At 44.0% G+C, this 19382-nt stretch overlaps 1 protein-coding gene across 2 annotated transcripts in view; it reads right to left on the reverse strand.

Moving 5' to 3' along the window:
- The window catches only part of LOC122816772 (tetratricopeptide repeat protein 30A), a 2782581-nt gene that overhangs the window by 497420 nt on the left and 2265779 nt on the right, over positions 1–19382 (reverse strand). The gene's annotated exons all lie outside the window — the stretch shown is intronic.

A 19382-nucleotide genomic window follows, 5' to 3' on the forward strand; every position in this document is an offset into this window, starting at 1 on the left:
CTGCCATGAGGGCCTGTATCTCCGAGACTCTTCTTGCTGAGGTAACTGCCAACAGGAAGACCGTTTTCCAGGAGAGAAATTGCATTTCTGAAGATGCTGCTGGTTCAAAAGGAGGAAGAGTTAATTTTTCCAAGACGTAGCTGAGGTCCCATGCAGGAACTGGTGGTTTTCTGGGAGGTTTGATATTCTTTATCCCTCTTAGAAACTGTCTTAGTAAGGGATGAGAAAACACAGGTGGGTCACAGTTGTAATTTGCTGAGATTACTGAAGCGTGAATTTTAATGGAAGAATATGAGAGGCCACTATGAAACATTTCTGCCAAGTATTCTAGTATCTGAGGTATTCTCATCACTGATGCATCCTGGCCCTTTTTGGCATTCCAGATGATGAATCTCTTCCACTTGGCCGAACAGGTTTTTCTGGTGGAAGGTCTGCGTGCTTCCAGCAAGATTTCCTGAACCTTTTTGGAGAGGGGGACATGGGTCAAAGTCATGGAACCCTCCAAGCTGTCAGTTGTAATGTTTGCAGGTTTTGATGAACAGTCCTGTAATTGTGTTGAGTTAGGAGCAGAGGCCATTGGGGCAAGGGCCACGGTTTGGTGTGAGTTATGCTCAGTAGCAAGGGATACCAATGCTGCCTCGGCCAGTCTGGAGCTATCAATATTCCTTTTGGTTGCTCTGCTTTGATCTTCAGTAACACCTTGGTCAGTAATGGTAGAGGAGGGAATGCATAGATTTTTAGGGTATTCCAGCTGAAGGAGAGAGCATCCGTTCTCCAGGCTAGAGGATGGTGTGTCCTTGAGTAGAACCTGTCCAGGTGGTGATTGAGATGAGAAGCAAAGAGATCTATGTCCAGTTTTCCCCATGCAGTTGTTATTTGTGAGAAAATGTGTGGATGCAGCATCCATTCGTGTGGATCCACGAAATTTCTGATCAACCTGTCCGCCAGAACATTGTCCTTGCCCGGAACAAACTGGGATTGCAAATGGATGTTCAGTTTCAGGGACTTTTCCCAAAGAGCCATTGTTAGTCTGCAGAGGGGATACGAGTGAGTGCCTCCTTGTTTGTTTATATACCACATGACAGTGGTGTTGTCTGTCCTTATTAGCAGATGGCCTTGTTGAAGAGATTTTCCAAAGGCTTCTATTGCATGTATCACTGCCAACATCTCTTTTTGATTTATGTGCAGAGGCATTTCCGTGGAAGTCCATTGACCTTGAATGTATCTGTCCTCCATGTGTGCCCCCCATCCATGATCTGAGGCGTCTGTTGTAATGGTTTGACTTGCTTGAACTTTGTTGAAAGGCATGCCTTGGTTTAAATGGCTTGCTTGAGCCCACCACAAAAATTCCCTTTGCAGGCATGAAATGAGTGGTATTACGTCTTCTAGGTTGTGGCTGTGTTGAGACCATAAGCTTTTTAGGTATCATTGTAGCTTTCTCATGTGTAGTCTTGCCAGAGGGATCAGAAGAATGCAAGATGCCATGAAACCCAGGGCCTGCAGGAACGTCCTTGCGGTCAGCTGGGTAAGTTTTGCTAGGCTTTTGAAGTAATCTGGTAAATGCTGTTGTTTCTCCTCTGTGAGGAAAGCCATTTGTGATTGTGTGTCCAGTTTTGCTCCTAGAAAAATAATCTTTTGGGATGGCAATAGTCTTGATTTTTGAATGTTGACTGTGTATCCCAAAGCCTGTAGCAACTGAATGACATAGTCCAAGTTTTTTGTCAAAGTTTGTCTGCTGTCTGCTTGTATGAGGCAGTCGTCCAGGTAAGGGTATATTTGAATCCCCTGTAGTCTGCAATGTGCAACTACTGATGCCAGGCATTTTGTGAATACTCTGGGCGCAGTAGATAAGCCAAACGGCAATGCTGAGAATTGATAATGCTCTGTTCCTGCAAGAAATCTGAGGTATCTTCTGCAGCTGTGTCTGACTGGGACATGCAGGTATGCCTCCTTGAGGTCCAGAGTAACCAGCCAAGACCCCTTGCCCAGCATGGGAAGGAGTTGCTGTAACGTCAGCATTTTGAATTTTGGCACAATGAGAAAGGGTGTTTAGAACGGACAAGTCCAGTATAGGCCTCCATTGCTTTTCTTTTCTTGGAACAAGGAACAGTCTTGAATAGAATCCCTGGCCTTGTTCCTGAGGAGGAACCTTTTCTATAGCTTTTATTTGCAACAGCTTTGAAACTTGTAAGAGAGCCTCTGCCCTTTGATTTTGTGGCAGGTTTGGCATGCCTTGTCTCGTTGGTAAGGTGTGGAAGTGGAACCTGTAACCTCTGACTATTATGTCCAGAATCCATTTGTCCTTGGTTAAAATGTGCCAGTTCTTTGAGAATAAGGATAATTTTCCGCCTAGAGGTGCTTCTCTTTGAGCCTTGGTAGGCAGAGTGAAAGTCAAGTCATTGTGATTGTCTCTGTGGTGCAGATGAACTCCCTGCGCCACTTCTCTGATTTGGTGGTTGCCATTGGCGGCCCCTGTAGGAGCCTCGGTATTGCCCTCTACCTCGAGCACGCCTATTTTTTCCCCTTTGAAACTTGTCTGAGTCTGGAAAGGACCAATTCTTTGAAGGCCAATTCCTGCTGAATCTGGGAGGCTGAACCTGGAGGAAATCCTTGACAGTCTGTACTGATTTTGCCTTTTCCTCAATAGACTTCAACACATCCTGTGCATTAGCACCGAAAAGCTTCTGTTTTTCCAGAGGTGCATCCAGGAGCTTAACTTTAACATGGTCTGGCAGTGGCTGTTCTTTCAACCAAGCATGTCTACGTATAACGGCCCCTGTCATGGCTGCCCTACATGAAGCTTCCAATGCATCATAACCACACTGAAGAAAATGATTGCTAACCTGCTGAGTGTTATGAACCAAATCCTGCAATGCCTTTCTATCTATAGGCTCAGGAGAGGCTAACTTTTTCTGCAAATCATCCATTAAGTAATCCTGGTACTGAAACATATGAAAAAGGCAGTTGAGTGACCTCATGGCAAGGGTGGAAGAGGTATAAACTTTTTTGCCCCATCTCTCCAGGGACCTAGCTTCCCTGTCAGTGGGCAGAGGGTTTTTGGCAGAGGAAGTAGCCACTCCCTTGGGGCCCTGTGAAATAGTTTCTAGATCCACAGAGTGGGCCTTAAAGAGATGCTTATGGATTTCAGGGACCCTGTAATATCTGTCAGGCTTGACAGGAGCAGGAGGGAGAGAATCAGGCGAAGCACTGGAGTCTGAGTATACATCATCAAGGACATCCAACACTGGAGGAATAGCTAAAGGTCTGTGTTGGGGTAGCTTAAGGAAGGTACGTAGCCTTTTCCTGGAGTCAGAAAATTCCTGATCCTGCCACTGAAAATGTTCTCTCATGGAGTGGAGAACTTCACCAAAAGAAATATCCTCTGGAGGGGAGGCCGAGGGAATTGAATCCTCAGCATCTGAGTCCTCATAGGCCTGGAAGGATTCTTCCTGGGTATCTGAGTGCTCTGAATCCCCAGAGGCTTCATCTGAAGAGAGGGTGTCTGTCTGCTCAGTTCTAGGCCTTTTATCTGCAGGCGGCTGAGAACCTCTGTCTGGGTGCGGCTGAGAACCCCTGATAAGAGAGATTAGATCTGCAGCAAGAGTCATGATCTGTCTATCAGAAGAGGGGCCCTGAACAGTAGATTTAGGATGGGCCTTGGCCTGGCTGGCAGCCTTAGCACGTGCAAAGGCCTTGATGGACATGGATACCGGAGGCCTAGCTGCCCCACGTGCAGGGGTAACCTTGTCCACAGGAATGGTGTCGGGTAAATCCAGAGCTTCGGTTTCTGGAGGAAAATCAACAACCGGCACCGTTGAAATCTCCGGGACCAAAGAACGCGTTAAAGCAGTGTCGTCAGCCTGGGGCGGTTAAATTACCGCTTCCGAAGGGACCGATGTACTCGCGAAGGGCTTAGGCGTGGTATCGGTGGACGACGCGGGCCGAGGATTTCGGTCCCGGTCCTTGCGTTTTTTGGTAGGTTGTGCTGTCGGGTGTTCCGACGGCATGATATAAGCAAAAGATTTGCCAAAAAAGTCTTTGGCAAATTCTGCCCGGTGCCTGAGTGTGCGCTTATTAAAGCAAGCACAGGCAGCACAGGCCAAGACGTCGTGGTCTGGGCCCAGGCAAGGGAGGCAGTAAGAATGGAAGTCCTTATGAGGTATTTGTTTACCACAAGACAAACAATTATTAACTTTTTCAATTTTTTCTGACATCGGCTGAGGCAAGAAAAAATGTTCCCCAACAGGGTACTTAGCTTTTAGATGACTTCGGTAACTGAAAACACAGGAGCTGACCGACCGGCACTTGCGAACTGCTTCTGCTTCGGGCACCGCGTGGCAAGAAAGACTGAAAAAGATGGCGTCGGCGGATGCCTTTATACTCCAGCCGCTCTGACGTCAGGGAGGAGGCGACATCAGCCGACGCCGGACCCAGACTTTGGAATCCAGCCGACCGAAGGGCTGCCTGAGGCAGGACAACCCATATGTCAGGACTGCAGTTGCATTCTTGAAGGACATCAAGAAGACTGATGGCTTGGTTCAGTGAAGATTCTGAGGCTACCTTGGGAGGAAAAGAAGGATTGGTTCTCAACAACACCCTGACCTTGGGGAAAACAAAACATGGAGGCTTACAAGAAAGAGTGTAGAAGTTTTGAAATCTTTTGGGCAGAAGTAACTGCCACTAACAACATTTTCCAACACAGATATTTAAATTTGACCATGACTGCAAGTTCATATGGAGGTTTGTCAAAGCTTTAAAAAGAAAGTACAGCTGTGTAAGTAATTACGATAACAGTAGATGTTTAGATAATCACTGCTACAGTAACCTTAGCTATATCCCACCAAAGATATAACAACTGGCAGGCTTCCAAAGCATCAGAGCACCTTCTAACTGCCCAAACTGTCAGGCAGCTGAAGATGAGCTGACTAAAAGACTAGTTTGGATGCCAAACCCTTCAGTGTTTTCCTGCAAAGAGAGAGGGAGGGTGAGCCCTGAAAGGAAAATGCTAGGAAAACACATGAAGTAAATATCCACACCTTGGCATAAAAAGCACAGCAAAGACAAAGGTGATTGATTCAGGGAATGGCTACTGCAGCAGTAATCATTCCGACATCTATTGTTACGGTAAGTTTACTTACATAACTGTACTATAGTCATCACTTTGATCACTGCTGCAGTAGCCTTAGCTATATGGGTATATTACCCTAGCTTACTAAATTTAAGCGGTAGAAGGAGACGTGTCCAGGAGCCCCCTGGAGAATGGTCCTAGCAAAGCCTGACCTGGACCTAGAGAAGGAATCAAGCTTACATTGCTTTGCAAAGGTATGTACCAGGACCAAGTAACAGCTTCCAGAATGCTTCCAGAATCCAACACTTTCCAAAAAGCCACAAATTAAGCCAAAGCCCTGGAAGAGTGGGCTTTTACCCTGCCTGGAACAGGTTAGTTATGGTGAGTATAACAAAAGATAATAGCCTTAGACAACTGTTTGGAAAGTCTGTTTTGACACAGGCTGTCCCTTCTTTTTACCTTCACAAGAAATCAACAATTGATCTGAAGATGTGAAAGATTTCAGGAAAGAAAGCAGGGAGATGGATAGTTTGGCTTAAACTAAACTCAAATACCACTTTAGGCATAAACGAAGGATTAATTCTTAAAGAAATCCTCTCCCTATGGAAAATGATACTCTTCTTGTAGAGGTGACAACAATCAGTAAAGCTGTTTTCCATGTTAAGAACCTCAAGTCAGCCAGGTTAGCTGATTCAAAATGGAGCAAGTGTTAGCTTCTCTAACACAAAATTAAGATCCAAAAGAAGGGCAACTGGTTTACATCAAGATCTCTTCTGCAAAACCCCTTTCAAAAACATTTTGACATGAAAATGCATTGAAAAATGAGGACCCATGGGCAGACATGCTGAAATGGCCAATAAATGAACCTTGACAGAGGAATAAGAAAGGCCACAGGATAGTAACTCACACAAACACTGTAAAACCAGAGGACAACTAGCCCTGAATGTGTGCTGGTTATGTTTTGGCACCAACTAGAAAACCTTTTCCATTTGCTAATATATGATTTCCTAGTAGTAGGCTTCCTTGCCTCCATTAGTATCTGCTGCAAACCCTCAGTAAACAGCTGACCAAAAGAAATTAAGACTCAATCATCCAGGCAGTCATCTGAAGTTGATTGATGTTGGGCTGCATCAAACAGCCTTGTTCCTGGATGAGTAGATCCTATCTGTAAGGAAGCTTGTGGTAATTACTCCTGGCCATTTCCAAAAGAATGGAGAACCATTGTTGCCTGGGCCAGAATCTAGTCACTACATTGATCTTGGGGGGGGGCTCCTACTGAATCTTCAGAAGTACCCTGGATATTGGTGGAAACGTTGCAAAGGCATACAGGAACATTCCTGAACAAGGAAAGGAGAAGGCATCTCTCTTCCAGGTCTTCTTACATGGAGTCCTTAACAGCTGACTGTTTAGAGAGGAGGCAAAAAGGTCTACTTGAGGAACTCTCCACAGATGGATCAAATTTTGGAAGACTCCCCGATCTAGTTTCCATTTGTGAGGGTCTGCCCTTGTCCTGCTCATCTTGTCTGGCACACAATTTTGCTCTGACAGAGTGTAAGACACTTGTAAAATGAGAGAAGGGAGACCTAGATTTAAAGATATCTGTCTCCACCAAATGATTTCTCTTCTGAAACTCCTGCACAGGGATTTTGAAAAAAAAAAACAAAGGGTGTTATTGCTGGGAACAAAGAGACTTCAGATATTGTATCATTTTCATGTTGACTCTTGCCGGGGGTATTATGAGAATCACAGAAACCATGAGATCAAAAATCCAGAGATATACAGTGACCGAAGTTTGGGTGGCAAACCTTAAAAAAAAAAATCTAGATATAACTCTATTTTCCTGTGTGAGAAAAGCTGTTTGAACTGAGATGTGTAGAAGACATGCCAGGAACACAGTCCTGTGTGATGGGGTCAAGAAAGACTTTTGACTGTTCTCTTGGAATTCCAGCTTGTGTAAGTGATCTCGCAGGTAAGAAGGAGATTCCTGACAATTTGTTAAACACTTTGCAAAGACAAGTAACATGTCTGAATATAGAAAAAAATGTGGATACCCTGTAGCCTGCAAGGAGCTATAACTAGACCTAGACACTTAGTAAACACTCTTGGTGTAGTGGGTAGTCCAAAAGGTAAGGCAGAAAAAGTACAGTTTTGTACCTACCATAAATGTAGATGTTCGAGTGTACACACTGCTGCAGTCATTACACTTGGGTTATCTGCCGTCAGGCGGTCCCGCAGTCGGCCAGAGTTCCAAAGTCTTGGTCCAGCATCAGTTGCTGTCGCTTCTTCCCTGACGTCAGGGTGCCAGGGGTATAAAAGATGCAGCCGATGCCATTTTCTTCAGTTTTTCTTGCCCCAGATGTCAGGTGCCCCCAAATAGGTAGGCAATACATATTGCTAATAACACATACAGGTAAAATAAGAAACAATACCTATAGCTACAAGCAACTACACCACTTAGGTTGTAAGGATAGAGCGGTATACATAAGTCCCAGCTAAGAAAGTGGGGTTGCAGGGAGGGTAACCTGGACTGCAGCAGTGTGTACACTTGAACATCTACATTTATGGTAGGTACAAAACTGTACTATGTTCATCGTGTTATACTGCTGCAGTCATTACACTTGGGTTGAATCCCAAAGCTGAGGATGGGTGGCTGGGTCTATATAGGATTAGGAGAGGCTATGAGGCCCTGCAGAACTGCAATGGCAAAGCCAGCTCTGGATTTGGAGTATAGAGGTAAGTGGTAATGTTTGGTAAAGGTGTGCACCGAACTCCAAGTTGCAGCTTCCAAAATATCCTTGGTTGGTACTCCTCTAAGAAAGGCTGCTGAGGTGGCTGTAGCCCTGGTAGAATGTGGCCTAATGTTGCTAGGCACAGTTTTTCCATGTTGTGTGTAACAGAAATGGATACAGTGTCCTATCCATTTTGAAATGGTCTGTTTTGAAATAGCCTTTCCCTGTGATCCTGCAGTATAGAATACAAACAGTTGCTCAGATTTTCTGAAAGCTTTTGTTTTGTCCAAGTAGAAACGTAACTGCCTGTGTATGTCCAGTGAATGAAGAAGCCTCTCCCCTTTATTCTGGGGATTTGGATAAAAAGTGGGCAAATTAATGGTTTGGTTAAGAGCCACACTGGATATCATCTTTGGCATAAAGGTAGGGTTTGTTCTTAAGGAAACCCTGTCTTGATGAAAAATGATGAAAGGTTCCACTGCCATTAGTGCCTGTAACTTTGAGACTCTCCATGCTGAAGTTATTGCCAGCAGTAGAGCAGTTTTCCATGACAAAAATTTTAATTCTGCTGAAATGGCTGGCTCAAAAGGTGGTAGAGTAAGTTTTTCCAAAACAAAGTTGAGGTCCCAAGTTGGTGTTGGTGCTCTTCGGGACGGTCTTATGTTTTTAGCCCCTCTGAGGTATTGCCTTAGTAATGGATGTGAAAAAATAGGAGGATCCATGTTGTAATGAGCTGAAATAGCAGAGGCGTGGATCTTAATAGATGAAAAGGAAAGGCCTTTGTCTAGCATCTCAGTTAAGTATTGTAATATCTGAGGAATATTTGGGACAAGAGGGTTTAGTCCTTGAGCCTGGTTCCAGGTGCAGAATCTTTTCCATTTTTCTGAATATGATTTCCTTGTGCTGGGCCTCCTGGCCTCCAAAATGACATCCATAATAGCTTTAGAGAGGAGTGTTGACTGTTTGGTTAAGTAATCTGCCATGCAGCCAGATTTTAGGTTTTGAGCTGGCTGTGTAGGATCTGATCGTTTTTCTGAGTCAGAAGATGAGGTATTTGAGGTAAAATCCAAGCTGGGCCTTGAGTCATGTTCCTCAACATTGGATACCAGTGCTGTCGTGGCCAGTCCGAAGCAATGAGGATCATTTGTGGCTTTTCTAGTCTGGCTTTCAGGAGTACCTTTGCTAGTAGAGGCAGTGGTGGGAAGACATAAACTTTTAGTGTTTTCCAACTGAATGATAGGGCGTCCACTTTCCACACTTGTGTGTGGCTTGCCCTTGTGCAAAATTTCTGAAGTTGGTAGTTCAGGGGGGAGGCAAAAAGATCTATGTCTGGGCACCCCCATTTCTGAGTTATCATTGTGAATACTTGTGGATTCAGTTTCCACTCGTGAGGATCCATGATATTTTTGCTTAGGTCATCTGCCAGTGTATTTTTCTTTCCTGGCAGGAATTGTGCTTGCAGTTGAACTTGATAGGTCAGTGCTGTATTCCATAAAGTCATTGCTTGTCTGCATAGGGGGTAGGAATGTGTGCCCCCTTGCTTGTTTATCTACCACTTTACTGTGGTGTTGTCCATTTTTAGTAGCAATTGTCCTGGATGCAGAAGGTCCTTGAAAGCTGTCAGGGCATTTTGTACAGCTAGCATCTCTTTTTGATTGATGTGGAGATGCATTTTGTCTGTGGTCCACTTGCCCTGGATACATTGTCCTGCCATGTGTGCTCCCCAGGCATAATCCGATGCATCCATTGTTAATGTCTGCCTAGCTGTGGGTAAAGTAAAAGGCTGTCCCTTGTTGTGGTAACATGCCTGTGCCCACCATTGAAACTCCTGTTGAAGGCAGGGGATGAGCGGTATTATTGCTTCCAAACTGTGGCAGTGCTGAGCCCATACACTTTAAAAGATACCATTGTAACTTCCTCATATGCAGTCTGGCATATGGAATTAGTAGTAAGCAAGATGCCATGAACCCCAAGGCCTGCAGAATTTTTCTTGCAGGGAGTTGGGTTTTTGTTGCCATCAATTGAAAGTATTGAGTCAGTTGTCCTTGTTTGTCTGGCGTGAGATAAGACATCTGGGCCGTTGTATTTAAGCTGGCACCCAGGAATTTTATCTCTTGTGAGGGCACTAGTTTTGACTTCTTTTCATTTACTGTGTACCCTAGGCAACTTAGTAAGTTTTTTACAAATGCCAGATGCTTTAGAAGAATGTCCTTGCTTTCTGCTTGAATAAGGCAGTGTCCAAGTAAGGGTATATCTGTATTCCCCTTTGTCTGCAAAATGCAATTACTGGTGCCAGGCATTTTGTGAAGACCCTGGGTGCAGTAGATAAGCCAAAGGGCAGTGCAGAGAATTGGTAATGCATTGAACCTGCTAAGAATCTGAGGTATCTTCTGCAATTTTGTCTGATAGGGACATGCAGGTATGCCTCCTTGAGGTCCAACGTTACTAGCCAAGCCTTCTTGCCCAGCATGGGAAGAAGCTGCTGTAGTGTCAACATTTTGGACTTGGGAACTTCCAGGTAAGTATTTAGAACAGAAAGATCCAGAATGGGCCTCCAGGCTTTCTCCTTTCGGGGGACCAGAAAGAGTCTTGAGTAAAATCCTTGTCCTTGTTCCTGTGTTGGTACCTCTTGAACAGCCCTCATGTCTATGAGTGCTGCAATTTGTTTTTGAGCCTCTGCCCATTGATTTGGTGGCAGGTTTGGCATTCCTTTTAGCCTTGGCAAAGTGTGAAAGTGGAACCTGCAACCTTGAGATATAATATTTAGAACCCATTTGTCTTTGGTGATCAAATGCCAATTGGGTGCAAAAAGTGCTAGTTTTCCTCCCAAGGGAGCTGCTAAGAGAGAGGTGCTTGGCAGCTGGAGGGGGAAGTCATTGGGATTGTTTCCTATAAGTTTGTGGCCTGTCTTCCTCTCCTTTCTGGGTTGAAGTACCCCATTGGCGTGGCTTGTAAGAGCCTTGTGGCTGACCTCTGCCTCTTGGGCATCTGTATCTGCCCCTCTGAGGTCTGCCTGTAGTTGGAAAGGACCAATTTTAAGTTAGCCAACTTCTGCTAAAATGAGGGGGCTGAACCTGTAAGAAATCCTTCACCGTTTGCATAGATTTTGCCTTATCCTCCATTTTCTTTAATACTTCTTCTGCTTTAACTCCAAATAAAACATCCTGCTGTAAAGGTGCATCCAATAACTTTGCTTTAACATGATCTGGTAAACTTTGTTCCTTTAACCAAGCATGCCTACGGATGACAGACTCCGTAACTGCTGCTCTACAAGAGGCTTCTAATGAATCAAATCCACATTGCAAAGTATGTTTGCCCACCTGTTCTGCTGCATGCAATAAATCCTGCATTTCCTTATAGCCAGGAAGCTCAGAATTTTGAGGCATTTTTTGTTTTAACTGAGACATCAAGTATTGCTGGTATTTCAGCATGTGAAACTGGCAATTTAAGGCCCTCATTGCTAGAGTTGCAGAAGTGTATAGTTTCTTTCCCCATCTGTCTAATGCTCTAGAATCCCTTTCAGAGGGAACTGGATTTTTAGCTGTAGAGGCCTTAACCCCTTTGGAACCCTGGGAAATGGTTTCTGGGTCAGCAACACGGCTTTTGTAAAGAAATTTGTGAGAGTCAGGGACTCTATAGTATCTGTCTGGTTTGACTGGGGCTGGAGGTAAAGAATCAGGATTTAAACTAGATTCAGAGTAGACATCATCCACAATGTCTAATACTGGCAGAATAGCAAGGGGTCTGTGCTGAGACAATAAAAGGAACTCTCGGAGCCTTTTCTTGGATTCTGAGTAATCCTGTCCCTCCTAGTGAAAATGCTCCCTCATAGTATGTAAGGTTTCCCCAAAAGAAAAGTCCTCTGGAGGAGAGGCAGAAGGGATTGATTCTTCAGCATCAGAATCCTCACATGGGGGTAAGAAATATTCCTGATCTGCTGAGGAATCCGAGGAAATGGAAACCTGGTCAGATGAGTAATAGTCTTTATCTTGTCTGGGGCTTTTATCAGGAGGGGGATGGGAACCCCTGATCAGAGTAATTAAGTATTCGGTCATTTTGAGCATCTGTTTCTTAGGCACTGGGGCCTGTCCTGGTGAATGCTGTACTGGCCATTTTTTTTTTAAAGGAGTTTTAGACTTAGTATAAGATTTGATAGTTAGTGTAGTCGGTCTGAATACACCTTCTGCAGCTGAGGGCTGTTCAACTGCTCCGGATTCCTCTGAAGGAATAGTCTCGGTAAGGTCTAAAGGTAGAGTGTCCGGAGGCCCAGCCATCTCCGTGTGGTAGTCGGAGGCAGCCTGTGGTTCTGAAGCAGCGGTCATCAGGGGCTGCGAAGGCGCTTCGCTGAAAACCGGAGAACCGGTGACTGGCCTAGCCGAGGCCTCATCATCAGGTCTGGGTCTCGTATGCCTGTCCTTGTCTTTGCACTTTTTGTGTATTCCGGTAGTCGGTTGTTCTGATGGCATGGTGTAATTGAATTTTCTGCCAAAATAATATTGGGCAAAATCAAACTGACGTTTAATATTGCGCTTGTTAAACCTAGCACAAAACCGACAACCAGTGACGTCGTGGTCTGGGCCTAGGCATGGAATACAGTAAGAATGAAAATCCTTATGAGGTATTTGCTTCCCACAAGAAATACAATTATTAACTTTTACTGACATCGGTCTGAGGCAAGAAAAGTTTCAACGGGTACTTAGCTTTATAAAAGACTTCGGTTCTGAAATTCGAATTGAAAATCTCAGGAGTCGGCCGACCGGCACTTGCGAACTGCTTCTGCTTCGGGCACCACGCGACAAGAAAGATGAAAGAAAATGGCGTTGCCTGCATCTTTTATACCCCTGGTGCCCTGACGTCAGGGAAGAAGCGACAGCAACCGATGCCGGACCAAGACTTTGGAACTCTGGCTGACTGCGGGACCGCCTGACGGCACATAACCCAAGTGTAATGACTGCAGCAGTGTAACATGATGAACATCTGATAATGTGATCCAGGCACACAAAAACCCTAAGAAATATCTGAAGTCTGAATAAATACGGACGAGACGATAAGTATATTTTATGTCTAGTGTTACCAAGAAATTCGAAAGAGGAAGAATAGGTGACAAGTTGTGAAGTGACATCATTTTGAATTTAGGCACTATCACAAACAGTTTTTGGAAAGAAAGATCCAGAATTGGTTTCCAAACATTTTCTTTCTTAGGCACTAAGAACATCCTTGAATAAAAACCCTTCTCTACCTGGGAAGGGGGAACTAGTTCTATCACTCCTAGGGACAGCATGTAATGAAGAACAGGAGGAAACAAAGAAGAAAATGGAGATTTAGACCTTCTGGAAGAAAAAAAGGTCACCTGAAGAGTCATTCAGACTTGTTTTCTTAAACAGTCAAACTTGTTGGACTGTCCTTGGTTTTGGGAGGTTTGAGGCTTCATTTTGGAACCCCTTGCCATTTCTTCTTAAATGTCTTTTTACCTGTATTCTGTGTTTCTGTCACAACTGGATGAGGAGTTAGAGAATACCTTAGAAAATCTGGAAAAGGAAAGCTAAAAAAATCATTCGGATTCCTTGGATCAGCTTATCCTTTTCATCACATGTTTTGATCACCTTTGCAACAGAGGGGTCAAAAACTAAATCTCTATCCAAAGGGGAATTTAAAATCTCATTTTTTTATCATCATCTGGCATGTTCTTAGAATGCAGCCATGCAAACCTCCTCAAAACATTACTAGTGGCCATAGCCCTGGACGTGGTATCAACACAGTCATACACACACACTGTAAGCAATGAGTGCACAATAGAAAACACTAAATTATTTAAGACAGATTTTTCCTCACAAGAAAAAATGCAGATAAAACATTCCTCATACTTTCACATTTAGAACAAACATTAACATATGAACCTGACAATTCAAAGTTTGGAAAATCAAAGTTGCAGAAGTATACACTTCTTTCAATACTTATCAATAATTTTCCCATCCTTATCAAAAAAGAGTAGGATTGGAATTAACTAAGTTTTTAACAGCAGTGGGATCAACTAAAGCTAGAGCTTCTGGGTCAGATTTGGGAATAGTGTATAAAAACTTGAAAGACTCAGGAACTTAAACATCCAATTTGCCTTTTTAGGGGCAGCTGGTTATCAGTAAAATTGCAGGCAGTAACATACACAACCTCTAAAGCAGACAGAACAAGCAGAATGGGTGCAGGTTCTGGAAAATCCTTCTGTAAAAACTCACTGTATTAGCTAAAGGACTGAGAAACCTGAGTGTTCTCTCACTGAAAACACTGGCACATTCCAGCAACAGACTCAAAGAAAGAGAACCCTACACTAAATGAATCTGAAACTGAGCTCTCATCTGTATATGGATAAGAAATCTGAAAACTCTGTATTCTACCCTTTCATCTTTCTGCTCAGACTCAGAATCTCTTAAGGAAAAGAGGCATCCTTCTTACTTTTACCAGAAGTTATTTTACAAGAAGGATCAATAGCCTGAATTAAACCCTTAGCCAGACCCAGAAAACTACTCACGTCTATGGAAATATGAGGAGTAGATACATGCTTAGTTTTCTTTTTCTTTTTGACAGGAAAAATGGGGACAGCTGTGTTAGTAATGGCAGCAGCAGCTTCCCTAGAGATGGGCACAGCATTCTGACAAAACAGGGAAACCTTCCGTGTTCCCTCTCCCAGGACTGACAAGAGTGGTTCTCTTTTGTTCATTGAGGGGACCCCAACAGTCACAGAGGATGTGGCTAACTCCTAGTCCATAGTGGCTGTAGGTACTACATAAGAGGAATATAGGACAAAAGATGAGTGGTCTTAGGTACAACAAATAGCCAAAGAAGAGTCTTTATTTTTATGGCTGGAAGAAAACAGACCATGGGACTGATAGTTTGTTACTTGGTCAAGCCAAAAATGGTCCCTCTTTCCCAGGAAACATAATCAGCAAATACTGGTAAAAACTGCAAGTCTTTAAAGGTCACCTTTTTACAGAAAAATATAGTAAAAAGTACTTTAAAACACATTGCAAGCCCCAAAAAGCAAATAAACACTTTTTTCTGCATGAAAAATGATTTTCAGTTAGTTTACACAACTTTTAAGAGACAAGAGTGTTCCCATTTAAAAGTATGATACCGTTTTGTGACAATTCATTAAAACACAAATCTCCTAGCTTTAATATAACTTTCCTGAAGAGGAAAGTGCTAAAATACAAGCAATATTTAGAAAATGGCAAGTTTTTCCCCAAAGGAATTACTGACCAAACTGCAGAAGTGTGCAAACCAGATACTCCACAATAAAACCACTGGTATATTGATGCTGTAGAAAATGCTGGTAGTCCACAAAGTAAAACAAAAAGGTTTATTGTAAGACAATAGAAGGCTGGTTTTCCCCAAAGGAAACTTATCTGCCCCAGCAAAGGAACAGCTGACCGTTGATCCTTGAAAGCCTTCGAGAAGCATAGTCTTTGGCAGCAGTAAAACTTTGGGAGCTGGCTGGCTGTTACATTCTTGGCAGGATATAACCCAGGCCGTACAGCTAACTCTACTGCAGCAGTGATCAGTATGATGAACAGTAGTAATGTCCCAGGGGTGGGACAGGGTTCCTAAGTGAAAGATGTAGGATGAAAGCGCCCCTTAAGAAGGCCTTAGACAACTTCAACAAAGCAATTGGCATTTGATTTGCTCTTATATGATAGCTGGAAATGGCCACCCACTCAACTTTAATTGTAAGATAGATAGCTCCATCATGAAAAAAGCCAGCCAGAAAATCCAAGATAGCAAGGAGAAGAGCTGAATAGTGATATATAATCCTGCTGGACACCCAAACAGAAAATCTCTTCCACTTGCTCTTTTATTCTTTTCTGGTAGAAGATCTCTGTGAGGAGGTCAAAATATGTACAAACAGTGAAAAAAGCCTGGACTGTCTAACCATTGTAGGAACTGGAAAAATCATGCAGTTAACTTGAGGGCTTTAATGTCAGGGTGAGTTGTCCCAGACGGGTAAGACAAAACGTCTGAAGATGGGTCCAGGTTCCCCTTTCTTTGCTGATGTACCGACCCACAGACATATTTTCTATTTGGAAGGCAATCACACCCCTAGAGAGGGAATCCTGAAAGGCCTGCAAGACTAGCTGGACTGCTCTTATCTTCAAGAAATTGATGTGAAGGCTGACTTCTGTGGGAGACCACTTGCCTTGGACCGTCTTATCCAATAAATGCCCTTTCATCCAACCTGTGCTCACTGTGGCCTGGGGGGAAAGAAGAACAAAAGAGTGACCCTGAGAAACTCTTGGAGAGTTCAGCCACCACTAAATAGGATTTCTGCAAATCTGGGTGAGGCACAGAGGAAAGTTCACTGGTTGAAATTTCACAGATCACTGGACTGCAAGAGTCTGTTGCAACACTCTCATGTAAAATCTGGCTAAATGGACTAAAGTGATGGAGGCTGTGATCAAGCCTGGAAAACGCAGATTGTACCTTGCTGGGGGCTGGTGTTTGATGGGAGAGTACTGCCAATGCCTGATGTCGAAGGATGTCAATCCTCAATTCTGGTAATACGGCTGTCAGCAATTTGGTATTTAGACAGACTCCAATGAACTGTATGGTTTGGACTGGTTGCAGTTTTTAACTTTGTGAGGCTGACAGTCATCCACAATTAGGAACAAAGTTACAGCAAGGAGTCTCTGGCTTCAATAAGAAGATTCTTGGTGAGAGTGGTTACAAGTCAGTTATCCAGATAAGGGAACACTCAGAATCCCTGCAGTCTGACATAAGCTGCAACAACTGCTATGTATTTGGTGCTGTGGTGAGACTAAAGGGCGTATCTCTGAACTGGATGTGACTGGCTCCCAACCAAAAGCACAGAAACCTCCTGGAGCATCTGCCTATTTTTATATGACATATGTACCCTGGAGGTCAACTGAACACGTCCAACTGTCCTTCCTTAATAACAGAAGGATGGACTGAATTGTGACTACCTGGAATTTTGTCTGTTTGACATACTGATTCAAGTGACTGAGGTCCAGAATGGGCCTGAGAGCCCTGTTTTTCTTTGGTACCAAAATGAACCTTGTGTAGAGTCCAGACCCATGCTGTTCTAGGTGGACCTCCTAGATGACTTGTTTAGATGCATTTTTATTTTTTTCTGCTGTTGCCTTGTGTTGTGTGGGTGGGACATCAGGAAGTTTTCTTGAATAAGGGGAATGACAAAGAAAAGGAATCATATAGCCTGTGGTTATGACTCTCTGAACCCATACATCTTGGTTAATGGTTGTTCAGGCCTCTGTGTGGAGACAGAAGCACCACCTCCCAACTACTTCTAGAGTGTGGCAGTCAGCAATCATGCAGGAGCCTTGAAAAAGCCTACAGAGAAGGGACTTTAAAAGCCTTGATTCTCAGGTCTGTCCATAATGATTATGTCCCTTTTGCCTCTTGGAGGTCTATCACTAGAAGCATCCAGGGCAAAGCCTATACTCCTGAGAAACCACAATTTCTTACCTCCTTTCTGATTTCTAGACAATGTCTTGAGGGGTAGAAAATGTATCCCAAAGACTGACAAGCGCTTGCCTTCCTATTTGCTTCTAGACAGCATCTCTAAGTTTGGGCCCAAACAATGTGGATCCATCATAATGAAGGATATTGTGAAATGTTCCGGCAAATTCACAAGGACACATCCACCTGTGCTGGCAAATAGCTATTCTGGTGCCAGACACTCCTGATGTGCCATCAGCTACATTAGAAATAAGGTACATGGACTCATTTGACAGGCACCGAAGGGTAGCCAACTGTGTAAGAACTGATTTCCTATCTTCCACAGACAAAGACTCAGAGCAGGACTTGGACAATTGTTTACTCAAGTCCCTCTGAAGGCATGAAACATTGGTCAATTAATTCAGAGCCCTGAGAGTGAAGATTATTGAAGCATAAACCCACTTCCCAAACCTGTCCAGTGATCTGGACTCTCTGTTATGGGGGGATGAGAGTAGAGCACTCTTTAGTGAGCACTTTCTTTGTGGTCAGAGTTACCACCATTGAATCTACAGTGCGTCCCTTTCACTAGAAGGGCCTATCTTTTCGAAAAAGTAGGATTTGTCAGTTTTTTGAGGGACTGGTTTAACTACATCCAGTTCCTTCCATGCCCACCTGGAAACCAGGTCATCAGGAGGGACCACCAAAGAAGTAGATGGGTCAGCCCCAAAAGCCTTGAGGAATACTGATTCCTCCTGGAAGAGGACATCGGTGGACCACCACCCTTTCTGTCTGAGTAGCTCAAGGATCTCAGCAAGGGAGACATCTTCAAGAAGAGAGATGGGGACCCCATCTCCTCTCACTGAAATGAGTATTTTCAGTGGGGGACTCCTGAGGGGAGTCTACATGCTTCCTTTTGCATGCATGCATGCTTTTGCTGGTATACCCCAGTGAAATGCACTACGGAAGACTCCAAAGCAGATGAGGAGTCCAATGTGAACTACTTCCAGACTCTGAGAGGTTTGCTGTCCCAAAGTGACCGGAAGAGAGAGAAGATATGAAAAACTCGGTGGAAACAGGGGAGAAAAATGAGTCTGGAAGGGAGCCTGATCATTTGATTGTGAGAGTAATCTCTTGAAGGTCTCGAATGCAAACACACAAGACTGGTTGCAAAGCAGTCCCGGTAGGATCCAAGGTACCTGACAAGAGCAAGCTCCAAGAACCCATCTGGCTTGGCTTCAAAACCAATGCTGGAACTGAGTTGTCAAGAGCTAAAGCACAGTGAGGGAAGGGATGGATCTCAAAGCTTCAGAGTCTGCAAGAAGCTGGTCCCAACCCCTCAGCTTCAAAATCCAACAAGGTTTGAGGCTCTTGAAGTAGATTAGGTCAAAGAAATAGTTGGAGTTGATGAAGTTCAGTCCTTTGGATCCAACACAGGAAATCCCCAGGGTCCACTCAGATCTAAGTGCCCTGAACCCAAAGGTCAGACTGGGGAAGGAGTGATGATGAAATGGGAGGAAGGGGCAAATCCCAACCCTCTGACAGTCAGCACTGGAAGAACTCCCAGTTGGATCTGGGTCATCAAAAACTTCCTCATAATTCTGTCAATGACAGCCTAGGAAAGTCTTCTGGAGGACCACCATGATTTCAGAGATGAAGCTGCGGAAGAGGGCCCTGACACCCTGAGGAAGGACCTTTACTGTGATCTAAGCTTGGGCCTAACAGGTTCCGGAGACATCCTGGGCCCCTGGGAATGGAGAAGCAGGAGACTTAATTCTGACAGGACCTGGAGAAGTGGATGGATCTGGCAGCTTGGAAATCTTCAGAGCTGAACCAGACAGTCTGGGAAACACTTCCTGGATGAGTCCTTATCTTTGCATTTCTCCTTCTCGCATTCTTTGTCCTTCACTCTTGCCTTATCTTTAGATTTCACCCCTTCATTTTTATCTGAGCCCTTTTTCAATAAAGAGGGAAAAAGATGATGATGATTCTGATTGAAGAGCTTCTTCTTCTGCTGTGGCAGGAAGAAGCTCCTTGAGCATAAGTTTGTTATGCCTCTCCATCACAGCTACTGCCCTAAAGACAGCACAGGCAAAGTAGTCCTCATCAGGGTGTAAAAGCCCCTA

Source organism: Protopterus annectens, chromosome 12.part0 (assembly GCF_019279795.1).
Source record: "Protopterus annectens isolate FY-2018-M chromosome 12.part0, PAN1.0, whole genome shotgun sequence".
In the NCBI taxonomy this organism is placed as follows: domain Eukaryota; kingdom Metazoa; phylum Chordata; order Ceratodontiformes; family Protopteridae; genus Protopterus; species Protopterus annectens.